Genomic DNA, 18044 nt, shown 5'->3' on the forward strand with positions numbered 1-18044 from the left:
TGGCCTATTCCTAACTTCCAGAAATACTTGGCATGGCATTTTCTGCCTCCATCTTCATATAGCTCTCTCCATGTGTTTCTGTGTCTTCACATGGCCATATATATATATATATATATATATATATATATATATATATATATATATATATATATATATATATATAAAAGCCCAGTGACTGTTATGGCAGAATGACCAAAAAACCAGAATGACCAGCTGCTATGATGCGCACTGACCACCAAGGGGAAGGCGGTCAATGCAGGAGCTGCCCCCTGGTGGTCAGTGCGCTCCCACAGCAGTAGCATCTCTCAGCCAGAAGCTAGGCTGGGCTCATGGCTGGTGAGCGCAGCGGTGGTGGTGGTAGTCTCTCCCAATTCCACAGCAGCGCTAAGGAGCACCAAGCCAAGCAGTAAGGAGCATGCAACAGGCAGTAAGGAGCGAGGGGTCCCAGATTGCAGAAAGGATGTATGAGGGGTCCCGGATTGTGAGAGAGTGCAGGCCAGGTTGGGTTGAGGGACCCCCACCCCCAGTGCACAATTTTCATGCATCAGGCCTCTAGTATTTTTTTAAAATATATTTTTATTGATTTCAGAGAGGAAGGGAGATGGAGAAAGATATAGAAACATCAATGCCTCCTGCATGGCCCCTACTGGGAATCGAGCCCAAAACTCGGCATGTGCCCTTGACTGGAACCAAACCTGGGACCTTTTAGTCCACAGGTGGATCTTTAACCACTGAGACAAAGCAGCTAGGGATCTAGTATTTTTAATAAAGGCATGAGTCATATCAGATTGGGGGCCCACCCCACTCCAGTAATCTCATTTTAATTAATTATATCTTCAATAACCCTATGTCCAACTAAGGTCACATTCTGAATTTCTGGAGGTAAGGACTTCAACATACATTTTTGAGGGACATAATTAAACCCATAACACATAGATAATGACAATCTAGGTCCATCAATAATTCAACCCCAAATCTCCTCCAACATAAACAACCTTCCTTTCTGGACTCAGGCCTGCATTATACCTGAAAATCTTCAATGAGGTGAGCGTGACTCCACTTCACTGTCTCCCCACCTCCACTGACAAGGGTACAACTGGGTAAAGATGCTGAGGTTGAAAGAAGAGAAGAGAGGAAAGGATGAAGAAAGTTCTTTTTACTGGTAGGATTATTTTAGCTTTGATGTCCTCTAAGGCAGCAGATTCTAAATTCTGATTTGTCTTTTCATTCAGTTGTTTTTCTCATGTCTGAAACCCACTTATGCTCAAGGTATCTCATACTTAAAGCTAGATTTATGTAGATAGTACCTCCCTCACTAACAACCAAATCTTCAGTCCCTTGGTGTCTCATTCTTCTCTTCATTGGGGATCTCTGAATCCTCCGGGCAGGTATCTTAGGTAGAGACTCTCTTGAAATGGGCAGGCATCCTTCTCCAAGGTTGACAACAACCCCACAATAAATGCAGGAATCCTTGTCTTACAAAGTTGGGTGTAGTTCCACAGGCATTAGTTAGTAAAACTCTATCCTAGACACTTGCTCCTGAATTTTCAAGAGTGAGATATTATTTTTTTAATCCGCAGGTGAGGATATGCTTATTGATTTTAGAAAGAGAGGAAGGAAGGGGGGGGGAGAGAGAGAGAGAGAGAGAGAGAGAGAGAGAGAGAGAGAGAATAGTGTGTTGACGGTCTGGGAGGGGCGGGTGCTGGGTGGAGGAGGTCAATGAGAAAAAAACAAAGGGAACATCTGTAATACTTTCGACAATAAAGATAAATTTAAAAATAATACTAATAATAGCAAATTTCATTGACAAAAACAGCTAATGCATAAAAATTTACCTAAGTTAAGAAAAATTGTTTTGCTTAGTTCTGCCAAGATCTTTTCAAATCCCTTTTGAAAATTAATGTATATCCTCTCCCCAATTACTGTGCTTTCACACTCACACTCATCAACCAGTTGTTTTTGAAGGGTTGTCCTCAGGCTACTGAAGCCCATTCCCTTCTCTCCTCCCATGCGATAGAGCTCAAAGTCTATGAATTTCCCCAGGATTTTTGGAAATTTTCTTACTAATAAGACCCTTTCTGGTTTGCCCTGAAAGTGTTTATTTTAATGAATCACTTATACACAAATCCTTGTCTCAGGGTCAGTTTCTACAGGATACAAAACATACTAGTAGAGAAAGGAGAATTTTGATGAAATATTTAAATAAAACTTGGTATGTGAGGAAAAAGAATTATCATCTCAAGCTAAAACCAAGAATAGAAAGTTCTCTTAAGCCAGCAGGAATTAAGATTAGAAATAAATGGATTTTCATGATTTGAGAATGTTAGAATGAGCTATTTACCCAGAAAGAGCTGTGTACTTGCTTTCTGTGAGAACTTTAAATGTATATAAGCATTTTTCTGGGTTGGTTTCAATATAGGGCAGTCCTTCTGGAACAAAATGATTAGCTTGTTGGCTTCCCAGAGCCTCTTTGGCTCTGACAATTGTATAAGAGCACAATATTTTCATTAACCTAAGCAGTAAAGCTTTTTTGATTATGCATTGTGCTAAGAGATTTACAATGATGGTTAAATAGATTCAGCCCCTGTCTTTTAGGAACTTAAGCAAGCAAACTTTCAAAGAGCAATAAAAGAAATATACTGTTTATGGTGTACTACAAAAAAGTATTAAAGTAAGAGAGGATGAAAATCACTTCAAGGAAAAATTAATGAATTGCAAATATTAGCATTTCAAAAAAGGACTATTTAGAACTGATGCCAATTTGAATTTACAGATGATATATGGACAAGAAAAATATATCCATGGTGTGCCTACTCCAAATTGATCCATTTTTCAGGGAATATAGGAAGCTAAAGAACAAAAAAGCAATATAATGAAATGAAAAAAAATAGTTTTATCATTACATAATATTAGGGGAAATATTAGGAAGTAAATTTACCAGAAAGATGTGAAGCTATGCATATGTATGCAGTAATTTTTAATAAAAGTATGGAGAAAGAAAAATGTTAGTGGTCAGGATATTGATAAAATCCTTTTGCAGGATAAATTCCACTTATATCTTTGGGGAAGCAAATAATAGTTCCCCATAGAGGGCTGCAAGCCAGAATCTAATGCCAGAAATTATTTCTTAAAGAATTAAAGAGACTTGACTTGGGGTGGTGAGCATACATTACAGTACACAGATGATGTATTCAAGAATTATACACCCAAAAACCTATATAATTTTATTAACCAATTTTACCCCAATGCATTTAATAATTCTTTTAAAAAGCAAGAATTTTCCTTTTGAAATTCTAAACATATTTTGACCTGAACAATTTTGAAATAAATTTTCTTCTGAGTTTCTTAGCATGATAAAAGAAATAGTAATTAAGTGTGAAAATGACTGAACTTTAATCACTTTATTTTTTTTTTTTACTTTTCAGTAATACATTTATTTTTGGGCTTGTAACTGAATTATTCAATAAGCAAGTGATTTGTTATTAACCTATCAAAATAGGGGATAGTTGAAAAATTATATTTCAGTTGCTGAGCAACAAAGCTGATCTGAAGCTTCAAACATTTTTTTCAACTGCAGTTGACAGTCAATATTATATTGGTTTCAGGTTTTCAACATAGTCATTAGACATTTATACACCTTACAAAGCGATAACCCCAGTAAATTGAGCACCCATCTGAAACCATACATAGTTATCCTATATAATAAAAGCCTAATTTGCTATGTGTCTGGTTGTCTGGTTGGCCATTCAACCAATCAAAGTGTAATATGCTAATGATATGCTAAAGCTGCTCAAACCGCTCACTATGACGTGCACTGAACACCCGGGGGAGACACTCCGACCAATAGTTTAGCTTGCTGCTGGGGTCTGGCTGATCAAGACTGAGTGAGATGGGCCGGACACTTTCTGGAGCCCTCCCACAGTCCCTCCCAGGCTGGCCAACCTCCCGTGTCTTTCCCTAGCCCCAATCATGCAGCAGTGGGGTCCTTTGACCTGGCCTGCACCCTCTCGCAATCCAGGACCCCTCGGGGGATGTCTGAGAGCCGGTTTTGGCCTGATTCTGCAGGCCAGACCGAATGACCCTACTGGTGCATGAATCTGTGCACTGAGCCTCTAGTTACAATACAATTGACTATGTTCTTATGCTGTACTTTACTTTCTCGTGACAATTTTTATAACTGGCAATTTGTACTTCTTAATCCCTTTCACCCATCACCCCCAAACCTCCCATATAGTGAGGATCAATTTGTTCTCTGTATCTAAGTTTGCTTCTGTTCTATTTGCTTATTTTATTTTTCAGATTCCTCATATAAGTGAAATCATATGGTACTTGTGTTTCTCTCACTTATTTCACTTAGTATAATATGTTCTAGGTTCATCCATGTTGACGCAAATGACAAGATTACATTTTTATGGCCAAGTAATATTCCACTGTATATATGTACTACATATTCTTTATTCATTTGCCTATTGCTGGACACTCAGGTTGCTTCCATATATTGTCTATGGTAAATAATGCTGCAATGAACATAGGAACGCATATATCTTTCCAAATTAGTATTTTGGATTTCTTTAGGTGAATGCCCAAAAGTAGAATTGCTGGATCATGTGACAGTTCTAATTTTAATTTTTTGATGGACCTCCATATTGTTATTAATAGTGGCTGCACCAATTTCCAATCCCATGAATGGTGCACCATGTATTGGGTGGTGAACATACAATACAATATACAGAAGATGTATTATAGAATTGTACACTTGAAACCTATATAATTTTATTAACCAGTGTCACCCCAATAAATTCAATAAACATTTAAAAAACAAGCAAAAGACTAAACAGCCCCTCCAAAAAACTTTGCCTGTGTGAATATTGAATACACATCTTCAGCTGTGCAAGATACAGATATGTTCCACCCTTAGAATGTTATTGAAAGATATTGTGCATCAGAACCAGAGAGCAAACCGGAAAAGAACACAGTGTGGGTGATTCTAACTTTTGGAAGGCCCTCTAGGAAGCAATCTGTTGCATTTTATAAAGGAGGGAGGACTTCAGAAGAGAAATATATGGGAAAGTAATTTTATTTTACCCTTTATACTTTAGGACAATGTAAAAATAATAAATGCAGAATTTAAAAGGGTAATAAAAAGAAAATGAAGTATAAAAAAATCTTAGCACCCCTTTTAAGAGATTGAGAGGATAACTTGATGATAAAATCCAAGCAATCAAGATCAAAACAGCCTAGCCAGTGTGGCTCAATGGTTGAGCATTGACCTATGAACAAGGAGGTCAAGGTTCAATTCCCGTCAGGGCACATGCCCAGGTTGTGGTCTCAGTCCCCACTGGGGGACATGCAGGAAGCAACTATCAATGATTCTCTCATCCCTCTCCCTTATATCTCTCTCTCCCTCTCCCTTCTATTCTGAAATAAAAAATATACATATATTTTTAAAAAAGATAAAAACAAACAAATCAAAACCCAAAACTAGGAACATTGAGTATCTGGTAAAAGAACTGAAGAGCTTTAAATACAAATACATATAGGATTGGAAATAAAAATAAAGACTCTGAGAGTCATATTTGTAGAACAGAATATAAGTATTATAAACTTTGAAAAGGTGATTTAATATGAAATTGAAACAAGAAGAGGGAAGGGGTTACTTATCTATCTTTTACATGGGAAATAAATCAGTATGGTTTAAAATTGAAATACATATTTTAAAATATCATAATTATAGTGAAGCCAACCTCTTAATGATGTTTCATGTTAATTTTTCTTAAATTTATAAAGCACAAGGATGGGTCATTAAGAAACTAATAATTATTTCACTTCAAATTATTTCTTCACTTATTTTAAAATAAAATCACATTAACTATATTTCATTAAAATATATGACAATGTTTGATATACTCCCATTTTATACACTTTAATCTATATTTCTGTATATGTATTAAAGAGGTAGCTGGGATGATAGTTACATGATGTTTATTTCTACGGTTTTTTAACAGTAGTTTTTAATAGTGTTTGATTTTTTTAAACATTGAAAATATTCTATAAAATAACCATTCCAAGAGAAAGACAATTTAGTAAAAGTGACTTAAAAATCAATACAGCTGCCCTAACTGGTTTGGCTCAGTGGATAGAGCGTCGGCCTGCGGACTGAAGGGTCCCAGGTTCGATTCCGGTCAAGGGCATGTCCCTTGGTTGCGGGCACATCCCCAGTAGGGGGTGTGCAGGAGGCAGCTGATAGATGGTTCTCGCTCATCGATGTTTCTACCTCACTATCCCTCTCCCTTCTTCTCTGTAAAAAGTCAATAAAATATATTAAAAAAATCAATACAGCTTTTTGTAAGGTCACCAAAAACCACATAATTGAAGTAAATTTGATTTATAATATGCCAAAATGTCTTATGTATAACCTTAAATGTTTTTTCTCCCAACACAATTTAGTAACCTCCTAAGTTATCATTATCTTATTATACAAATGTGTAGCCTTTTCCTATATTTTCAACTGGAAGAAATGTATTAAGGGTATAATTGCTGTAAAAAATCTTAGTTAACCCAGAGAAGTCTAACATAAAAGTATCTAGATTACAAACACAAGTTCTATTATTGGGAAGATATAGGATACAGTGGAATGAAATTCAGCCCAAATTACTACGTTTATTTTACATGGTACTTCAGATTTTGTGAACTCCTTTTGCTCTTCGAAGAATGTCTGGTGTTAGAATATATTTACTTTTACTTGATAAAGACAAAAGTAAACAATTTCTCTGGTAAAGTTTTGGGGCACAGTATACTTATTCGTTTGATAAGAAAATGCATTAGAAAACACCAGTATCTAAAACTCCCAGACACAAAACGCTAATTTACAACCACCCTAGAGGCTCTCTTAGCCTGAATGTATTAGAGAGGGAAAGTTTAACCTAAATCAGGTAGTCTACATGCTTTTCATTCACCAGTGAAATTAGCCCAAATGGTGTGAGAATGAGACCAGGGATCTCAGCTTTAGTCAGCCTGACCAATCTGTCTTTGTTTCATTTCCTTCCACTTCTTGTTTTCCTATCAGGTCATGGGTTAGCAGGCCATGCTGCACATAATTATGACCTGGGGTGCTGAGTATACGTTTTTCACTTCCAATAGGCATCCCATTTGCAGCAAGAACATCCAAAAATATGTAATAAAAAAATCATATACTTGGACCATCCTATATAATACAAGCCTGATATGCAAATTGACCAAATGGCAGAACAACCGATTTCTATGATGTGCACTGACCACCAGGGGGCAGGTGCTCAATGCAGGAGCTGCCCCCAAACCACAGGCCCCAGGCCAGTCAAGGCGGGTGCCAGCAGGGGCCCCCTGATCACCCCGCTGGTCACCCCACAGATCATCCCTGATCGCCGGCCAGGCCTAGGGACCCTACCCATGCATGAATTTCATGCACCAGGCCTCTAGTTATGAAGAAATCATATTCAGATAAAACTGTGTTCTTGTAATATTCCTCAACTTATTTGTTATTGACCCAGTTTGACCCAGTTTCTCCTCTGATTCATGTCAGTTATCTGAATTAAGGACTTGCTATCCATTCTTCTGTAACCAGGTTTCCATATTTCCTATAATATTTGATGCCTCCTAATGCTCACCTTATTTCCTCCTAAAACCTCAGAGAAACCTCTGTTGGGTTGTAATCACTCTTATGAACTCGCTTTAAATTTAAATAAGTTCATACAATTTCTCCCATGGTTCCTGTCCCAGGAATGCCATTTCTTCTCACCTTTATCTATCCAGCCATACTTCAGGTTATATAAGGCCACCAAGAACTTTCTTGTTCTCCAATTCCCTTTGGAGAATAGCATTCAGCTTAGAATTTAGTCATTCTCTATTTGTTTCTCACAAGCTAATTTTATCTCTACAACTGAATGTAAATTCCCTGAGTGCAGTGCTATATCCTGTCATCTTCTTTACCCAGCACTACCATTAACAGTGCTGAGTATATTAGATACCTGTTTAACAAAAGTAGTTTATGATTATTTCATGTTAAGACTTAGGCTTGTGAATGGGGTGCTTCTTTTAAAATAAATAAATATACAAAACAAAACTTGACATATTTTATGCAAATGTCTAGGTTTCTCTCTGGGTTTCCTCTGAATTACTTTAACTATTTTGATTTGAGTGACTCAAATCAGAACATGCTTAAAGGGGAACCAGAGTTGGAAATATCTATTGGAATTACTCAGGGTAAATAAATAAGAAATAATAACTCAGGGGATGAGATGGAAGCTAAGGTTTAGAGTTAATGTTTTCAAATATTGGCCAATATATCTTTGATCCAGCTATTGCTTCAGCTAATTGGTCAATGGATATTTTTTGTTTGCCCATATTAACCTGTGCTTTTCTGTTATCTAGTGCTTTCCCCATTACAGTGTATTGGTATATATTTCTCTCTTTCTGTGTCTGTGTGCTCCCTATTATGCCCAGCAACTGTCTTCTCTTCAGCATAGTATTGTCAATGCTGACCATGATACCTAGCACTTAGTAGGTGTTTAATAAATGTGTTTCAAACCCTAACTGGTTTGGCTCAGTGGATAGAGTGTCAGCCTGCAGACTCAAGGGTCCCAGGTTCGATTCTGGTCAAGGGCATGTACCTTGGTTGTGGGCACATGCCCAGTAGGGAGTGTGCAGGAGGCAGCTTATCGATGTTTCTCTCTCATTGATGTTTCTAACTCTCTATCCTTCTCCCTTCCTCTCTGTAACAAATCAATAAAATATATTTAAAAAATTTAAAAAATGTGTTTCAAGAATGAATGAATGGCCTAGCTGGCATGGCTTGGTGGTGATTGAGCATCAATCTATGAACCAGGAAGTCATGGTTCAATTCCCAGCCAGGACACAAGCCTGGGTTGCTGGCTTGATCCCCAGTAGGGGGCGTACAGGAGGCAGCTGATCAATAAATGATTTTCATCATAGATGTTTCTATCTCTCCCGTCCTCTCTGAAATCAATAAAAATGTATTTTTTAAAAAAGAATGAATGCATGGACGAATGGATGAATAAGAGATGAAATAACTTACTAGGTCATAAAAAAAGACCTTTTTATTGAAATAAGTGGCTCTCCTTTATTCAATTGATGATCTAAGATGCTAAGGAAACAAAAAGGTCATATTAGAGATAAAACTTAACCAAGGCTCTCTCCTTGTCCAAACACAATAATTGAAATATGTGATCCTACAACATAGACTATGAGTAGCTGCCTTAATCATTTCAAGGTGGCATTTAATGTCTCCTTTGAGCAAAATATATCTTCGTGAATAAAATGCAATAGTCATTTAACTTTTTCTGTTCCTCAATTTTCTCATCTCTAAGATGGCTATAATGATTGTTTCTTTGTACCTGTTTTGCAGTTGCATTAAAATTTAGACCTCTGCCATATGATTGTACAGCCCTTCCACACCTTTCTGTGGATACTGACATAAGTGGAGTGACCGAAATAGGACAATAAGGAGAACACTGAGAAATTGATGCCAAGAAGTGGGGGCAGAAATCTCTGGAATTTAGTACAGATCTCAAAGGGGAGGGAAGCATCAAAATGATTAATGTTAGGATTCAAAAGCCACACTAAAAGGGAATTTTAAAAATTGATTTTTTTGTTCACATGTCACATATATACTTCTACAATAGCAGCATTCAAAACAATTTGAGTCTTATAGTCACATTTTTACCTAAGTGTCTCCTATAGTGAGGGTTCATAGACTTGGCTAATTTTATATTTTTTAGCTTGTCATCCAGCCTTTTGTTTCTTCTCTCTGGACATGCAGAAGGATTCTAAAATTTATTCCTTCCTAACAGTTATCTTTCATGGGAATTTGGTTCAAACCAGCTCTGTTGCTATGGTACCTAGTTTTCAGTTAATGGAAAAGTACAGAATTAAAATAATACTGAATTTGCAGTACATATGTACCCACTCACTCCATATTGGTTTATTCACATTGATTGAATATGCAAATGGTCAAAAGTTTCCCAGTGCTATAAAAGAGTGCCTATGTAGAATTCACACAGTAATAATTTTATCTTTCAAGAGTGTGTGTGTGTGTGTGTGTGTGTGTGTGTGTGTGTTTAATGAGAGAGATGGCATGATGTAATAGTATTTGGGATAAAGAGACCTGAGACTGAATCCCAGTTTAGCCAGCTAAAAGCTACTGTATAGATTATATTATTTTCCATACACAAATGCCACCCCATGCCTCTATTTAGAACTAGCTAAGACATTCATGCATGGATACCTGCTCCATTTCAAAATTTGTACAGAATATTCTCGAAATCTGACCTGTCATTTTTCCCAATCTCTAAAACTGATCTGTCTGTTCCCATGACCACATGCCATTCACTGTTTCTCAGGAAACCTCTTGGGACCTTCAAAGTAACTGAAGGTATATTACATTCACCTTAGTTATCAGAAATACTTTTTTAAAATGAGCATGTTATTTTCATTCCCATGAGTCTGAGCTTTCTCCTCTCCCATATTCCTGTTAATACTTGCTTCTGAAAACTGAGTTTAAGGCAATACCTTAATTCACACTTTTTTTCTGATTTTATATCATCCATCTAGCTATAGGTCCAACACAGGTGACTACTTTGCTCCCCAAATAGGCATAGAGTTTACACCTGATATGATTGCCTTCATTTATTTCACTGCCATTAAAATGTAAGCATGGTGTTCGTTGCCTCTGGGCTTTAAACACATGATGTGCAATATTTTTGGCTGACAACTAAGTAGTGCCTGGCACTAAAATAGAAACAAAACAAAAACACAACTTCATAATTTTCCCTTTTTACTTTCACAAATTGAAAAAGCACAGATACTTAAGAATACTAAATATAAGTATAACACATTTCAATACTGCATAATTGCCAATTAAATTTTAAAGATATTACTAGTAATTTTGTCTGTGTAGCTTTAACATGTTTCCCAATTTTTGTGGGTGAGTTCTTGTGCTATTGAAATGTCAATATGTTTTAGTTCTATAGTTCCTTAATTTTAAAACTCATAGTCATTGATACTTGATGCCTAGGGTCTGCGATGCCCAAAGTCTTGTTACATGTTTGAAGGAGTCTCATGAAAAGAAAGAATACATAATTTAAAATTGCAATAATGACCTCATTGGAAACCAATGACATTAGAGGAGATAATGATTTAATTATTCTCAATGAAAGGGGTGCTTGTCATGATTTTAGAATCAGAGAAAGTGTGGGGAAAATTAGTTCTACACTTAAGTTCCTGGGGAATATTTTCATTAAGCTACTAACCACTATTATAGAGAATTGACTATTGTAGCCTATTTCTAAAAAAAAAAAAAATATGTTTTTTTCCTTTCATCTTTAGCAGTATTAATAAATTCTAAACATATGATATATCGTTGGGGAGTGGGGAGGGTTTCATTGCTGTGATAGTTAATTGTATGTATTGTGGTGACTGGCTAAGGTTTGCCCAGCTATCTGGAAAAACATTATTTCTGGGTGTGTCTATGAGGGTGTCTCCAGAAGAGATTAGCACTTAAATCAGTAGGCTGAGTAAAGAAGATCTGCCCTCCCCAATGTGCATGGGCATCATCCAATCCATTGAGGTCCCGAATAAAGCAAAGGCAAAGAAGAGCTATTTTGCTTTCTGCTTGAGCTGAGATATCCATCTTCCTGGTTCTTTGACTTTTGGACACAGATCAGGACTTACACCATTGCACCCCAATTTTCACCTCTTCAGATTCAAATCTATACAGTGGTCCCGCAGTTCTCAAGCCTTTGGACCTGAACTGAATGATAACCTGATTTCATAACCAATGGACACAAGACACTGGGGGATAGGAGAGGCCAGGGGAAGGTCAAGGGGAGAAAAAAAAGGAGACGTATGTAATACTCTGTAATACTTTAAGCAATGAAACAAAATAAAAAAAAATGGGCAGAGGACCTGAATAGACATTTTTCTAAAGAAAACATACAAATGGCTGACAGGTATATGAAAACATCACTAATTATTAGGGAAATACAAATCAAAATCACAATGAGAAATCACTGCATGTCTGTTAGAATGGCTGTTATCAGAAAAACAAAGGAGAAGTGTTGGTGAGGATATGGAGAAATTGGATTCCTTGTATACTGTTGTTATCAATATAAAATGGTTCAGCCCCTATGGATAATTCTATGCCTTTTCCTTAAAAATGAAATTAAGGGTGAGGCAAAAGTAGGCTTACAGTTAATACAATAATTAATAAATATTAATATAAGAATAAAGTCTGTGTTTTGTGTATTCACAACTATAAACCTATTTTTGCTCTACCCTGTATGCATTATTTCTTATACGTATAGGACTATAAGACATCTTTTAAATCCATCATATGGTAATAATTTTGTGAAATAAATGTTCTGTGGAATTCATTTTGGAAAATGACATTATGAAGTCAAAGTATTTTGTGATATTTGTTATTCTAGTCTGAATTTAAAAGTAATATTTCAAAGCTCGTTTTTTTTTAATAGAGTAAAAAAGAATTTAATTGTTCATAGTACCATAAAAGATTCTCTAGTAAACCTTCCTCTTGACTCTATGGTTTTAATTATCTAACTGGTGAAGCAAAACATATTATACATCATCTTTTCTTTGTTAAGCCCACCAATACCTTCCTATCTTAAAGACAAGTTGCATTTCAATAAAGAGCACTGAATTAATCTGTTCCTTAAATGAGTCTGACTATGAGATAAAGCAAGTATAGTGTGAAACCATAATGGTCATTATTTTTTAATTGTGGTCAATATTTTGGGTAAAGAAAAATTTTTTAACTCTAGAAAGAAGGTGTGACAGACAAATTGTTCTTAAACATTGAATAAATCAAGATCAATCAGATCTGCAAGTTACTATGTGTGACATTCTCCTGAATAAGATTTTTAAGTAAATGCTACAAATTTTAAGGTTAAAAATAGAACATTATCATAAATCATATTCATGCTCATCTCCTTCTTTATTTTCTAACAAATATTTTTTTTTCTACATTTACTACCTACATACAGTCCTTGGCTATACAAGTAATATGCCTGTCCCACTTTAAGTCAAGAGACAGGATTAGTTCATTAGTGTTGCAGCTCTGGCCAATAGGATCTGAAAGGAAACAACTGTCCATTCACCCTTTTTTCTGGCTTATGCAAATGAAGAGAGCAGTTAAAGCATGTTACATGTTCTACTTTTCATATGATACCTCCGGTTTTATGCTGGCAAGAGCCACTTAATGTGTGTGAAAGTAATTTTGATCATCTCATTTTATGTTTTAACTTATGGACAAGTTGTCAGTGCTTTCTGTTTTCATCTGGAGGTCATATGAAAGTTGAATAAGCTTACACTGGCACATATGAGCAGTGTGGGTTTAAGTTCAGAATAACTTCAAGAAATAGATTAGAAATATATCCACTCAATTTAACCATATGGTAACATTTGGCTTCCGTGTACAACAGTCACCGTATGCTATGCTAACATGTGAATATTTCTATAAGTAATATGTTATTTAAAAATAGAAAATGAAAGCTTTTTATAGGAAATATATCAGCATGAAATGTTTACTCATTTAGCACTCATTTAATAAGTGCATTCATTTTATTTATTTAATTTATTTATTTTTAATCCTCACCCGAGGATATTTCCCATTAATTTTTAGAGAGAGTGGAAGAGAGAGAGGGAAAGACAGAGAGAAATATTGATGTGAGAGAAACACATTGACTGGTTGCCTCCTGCACACACCTAGACCAGAGCCGTGGGTGGGGAGGAGCCTGGAACCAAGGTACATGCCCTTAACCAGATTCGAACCTGGGGCCCTTGGGTCCACAGGCCTGTACTCTATCCACTGAACCAGGTAGGGCAAAGTGCATTCGTTTTAATGATTGCATTTTCTCCATTAAAGTTCTCAATAATAATCCCCTGGATATAAAATAAATACACCTGTGTTATTTTAAAGCAAATCAAATAAAATTCACTGGGATAGACTGTATAAATGAACTTTTTTGATTATTTATTTTCATAGGAATAAAAAAGATTACTACCATACAGATAAAGTGGAATGGAAGTCCAATGAGAAATAAAGTGTATGGACATTGAATGCAATAAACTGGTTGTCTTCATTCTTCAAGGGGTTTCCAAATGTTATTAAAGTTCTTATTTTCAATAAAACACATCATAGGTGAAACCTCTTTAAAATGAATAGACTGTTATAACCCTAGAAACTGTCTATTGGAATTCTTGACAGGAAAGTGAAACCAGTAAGTTATTTATCTGTAGGTGTTTCTATGCATACATTGTATAGAGAAATGGGAATGTCCTTTTTCTATTAGAAAAGTTTTAACAATGGGAAAGCAGAATAAATTATTTCCTGTAATAATGGAAACTTGTTTTTGTTTTGCATGTGTTCCTTTAGGTAGAAATAATTTTTTTAGGGAATTTTAAATATATTTTGATGAAAGTCTGACTTCCCCAACTTAAGTGTAAATGGTGTTTTAAACTTTTAAAATTGTTTTTAGTTTTTGCCACGCCGATTATATAAGGCAAACAACATTGCAACTGCATTTTTCAGCTAATCAAAAGTCTTTAGCACACTTGAGCTCACCATTTTAAAATCATTATATCCAGAATCATGTGTTATACAATAATTCCTCCTGGGAAGCTTAATGCCTCTAGATATTTCAGCCACTTTAAAGACATTCATTCTAAGCTATAATTTTACATACTTTTAAAGGTAATATATCTCACAGTTTAAAAATTCTATTAACAAATTTGATGTATGCAATTCTTTTAAACATACCAAGTTATTATTTTACAGCTTATTTTAGTATATTTTAGTGTATAAAAAAACATCCATAATTTAATGTTTAAAATTCTCCTCAATCCAAGTAAAGTATAGGCATTCTGTATCTCTGCCTTATTAAAAATGAAAAGCATATGCTCAGTTCTTTACCTACAAGCACGAAGCTTTATTTTAAAAATTCATAACTTTCTCCTTCCCTTGACTTTGTTTTCTCTTAACTATAAAATACCAACTAAAAGTTCTCTCTCGCCCAGCCGTAGTGGCTCAGTGGTTGAGCATTGACCTATGAACCAGGAGGTCAAGTTTCCATTCCTGGTCAGGACATACGCCCAGATGGTGGAACAATCTCTCATGCAGGAGGCAGCCAATCGCTGATTCTCTCTCATCACTAATGTTTCTATCTCTTTTGCCCGCTCCCTTCCATTCTGAAATCAATAAAAATATATATAAAATGTTCTCCCTCACAGCAGGATACCATTGATAGATGTGCGTCAATTGTAAGTAGGAGCCATGTTAATGGTCCAGGCAAAAGATGAGGATCACATAGATTTAGATGTTAGAAAAGGAACAAAACAGAAGTGGGCACATTTTGTCAAATACTGATGGATTGGATGGATTGGATATGAAAGGTGAAGAAGAAGTTTTTAAAAAATACATCTCCAAAAATATAGAATGCAATGGAAAAGTGTTTCTTCTGAATATCACATGATGATCCCTTAGGAAACTGATTATCACGTAATAGAAACCAAATAAATTTAATTTCGTAAATTAATTTAAAGAACTGCTTTAGATGTATGTTAATCCCTAAACATATTGATTTTATTGGCCTTATTCTCTTTCTACAGTTTTAATTAGTTTTTTAGAGATGCACATTTGTTTATATACGTGTGTGTATGCATATTCTGGGGATGATTCCATTAAATAGAAAATCTATGTGTTGCCAATGTGAAGAGGTCCTTGTCCATAGCTGTTGCTAGGGAGTAGGGACATTCTTGTGATATCCTCAGAAAAAGGATTTTCTGAGTCTTGCATAGGAGGATGTGATATTGTAGAGAAAGTTTTATTCCTAGGAAATCAAACCCTTGGATTTCCAAGGTCCCATTTCCCTTAGTCCAGTCATAGAATATGTGGCTTCAGTAGAGCTAAAATAAGAGCCGATTTCCAGAATTTCCCTTCCATGTTGGATCCTGATCCAATCCAGCATCAGGTTAGCTTAGCTTGTGTTTCCTGCTGCTCTCCATTAGTCCAGGTGTGGGGAACCTTTTTTTTCTGCCAAGGGCCATTTGGATAGTTATAACATCATTCATGGGCCATACAAAATTATTAACTTAAAAATTAGCCTGCTATATTGGTCAAACATTTAATTAACTCACAATTAATGCCTTGGTAGAGACATACCAAATGATTGTGATATGTGTACCATGGTTTCACTCATTTTTAAAATTAAATCATTTTTACTAAGATTAAATGTAAATAACATAAAATGTACCATTTTAAACATTGCTAGATGTACAGTTCTTTGGCATTAAGTACATTCACATTGTTGTGCAATATTTTTACTCATTTTATTAAATACAATAATATTTGATTTACCAACCAGGATTAATTGATTTGTTGTAATGAATCTCTATTCATTTATAGTCTAATAAACCTTTTAGGAAATGCTCTAAAATCTATGCTTGTTGTATAATTAACTCCTTTAGCAAACTATTTTAGACTTAAAATAGTGTACTAAGTTTATTCTTTTCTTTTTTTCATTTTCTTTTATGTTTGCATTTCAGTTTGGGAATTTCCATTAACTAACTGAGTCAGTAGACTTTTCTTGGCTCTATGTTAAGTCCACTAATGAACCCATCAAAAAAGCATGCTTCATTTCTGTTACAATGTTTTTTATTTCCAGCATTTCCTTTGGATTCTCCTTGTGTTACTCATCTATTCTTGAATGATGTCTGCTTTTTCCATTAGAGCCCTTAACATGTTAATCATTGTCATTCTAAATTCCCTGTCTGGTACTTTCAACATCTGTGTCATCTCTGTTTTAATGTAAAAACATTCAAACCTGTAAAGTATTTTTGTCAGTTTATTTGAGCCAAACTGTGGACAAGTGTCAAGAAGCAAAACCTCAATGGATTGAGATAATGCCCCAGAGAATGGCAGACTTTAATCTATTTTTTAATTTTATTTTTTTATTGTTTAAAATATTACAAATAGTAGTAAATATGTCTCCTTTTTCTCTCATTGACTCCCCACAGCCTCCACTACCCCTCCTGCACGTGCCCTCACACCCCCTCCAGTGTCTGTGTCCATTGGTTATCCTTATATGCATGCATACAAGTCCTTCAGTTGATCTTTTACGCCCCACCCCCATAACTCTCCCCTGCCCTCCCGCTGTAGTTTGACAGTCTGTTCAATGCTTCTTTGTCTCTGTATCTATTTCTGTTCATCAGTTTATGATGTTCATTATATTCCATTTTTTATACATTGCAATCAAAGGAGGGACATAAGTGGGTTACATGAAATCCATTGGTGATAGACTAGAGAGGCGGGAGAAAGCAAAGCGGGGGAAACCCCTGGGATTGGATAAAAAGTAAAATAATAGGCACATACTTAGGTAGGTGCAGAATAGTTAACAGTCAACAATTAACATGATAACAATAACAATGAAGGAACTTGTGGTATCTGTTCTGATGGATGCCCAGGCACATTAGGTTGTGCCCCAAGGGATCCGAAAAAAGGGAAGTTACAAGTTACCCAGACATTTCAATGATATGTTATTATAGAAGCAAAAAGACAATATGCTCCGTTAAGGCAAAATTTGACCTCATCAGGGAAAATACCAGCCTAGGACATGACTACCTACCATAACTGCTTTTAGTTAAAGTTTTAATTTCAGACCATCTTTTGTGGTTACTTGAAGCCTTTAAGTTTGTAAGACTGCCATGCAGGCCTTCTCTGCACTTGTCAGGTTAGCATGTGGCCTTTTGTTTTGTTTTTTCCATCCACATATGAACTGGGTTCTGACGCTTGCTTTGTCTCTTCAGACTGTGCTTTATCTTGCCTTTTGGGGTGACTTGCAATTTTTGCTGGAAGCCATTTTGTATTGGGTCATGAGAATTGATGTAAATAGTTGTTTAGTGTTAGAAAATTCATTAATAGGCCAGGAGTGGGACTGCGTTTGGTGTTTGCTATAGCTGTAGGTGCCAGACACTTCCGT

The 18044-nt window shown here is 35.7% G+C and overlaps 1 protein-coding gene across 1 annotated transcript in view; it reads left to right on the top strand.

Moving 5' to 3' along the window:
* Positions 1 to 18044, top strand: part of IL1RAPL1 (interleukin 1 receptor accessory protein like 1) — a gene marked incomplete at its 3' end in the record, with an annotated part of 1430596 nt that overhangs the window by 952687 nt on the left and 459865 nt on the right. The gene's annotated exons all lie outside the window — the stretch shown is intronic.

The sequence above is a fragment of the Myotis nattereri genome (assembly GCF_964212035.1).
Source record: "Myotis nattereri genome assembly, chromosome: X".
Lineage (NCBI taxonomy): Eukaryota > Metazoa > Chordata > Mammalia > Chiroptera > Vespertilionidae > Myotis > Myotis nattereri.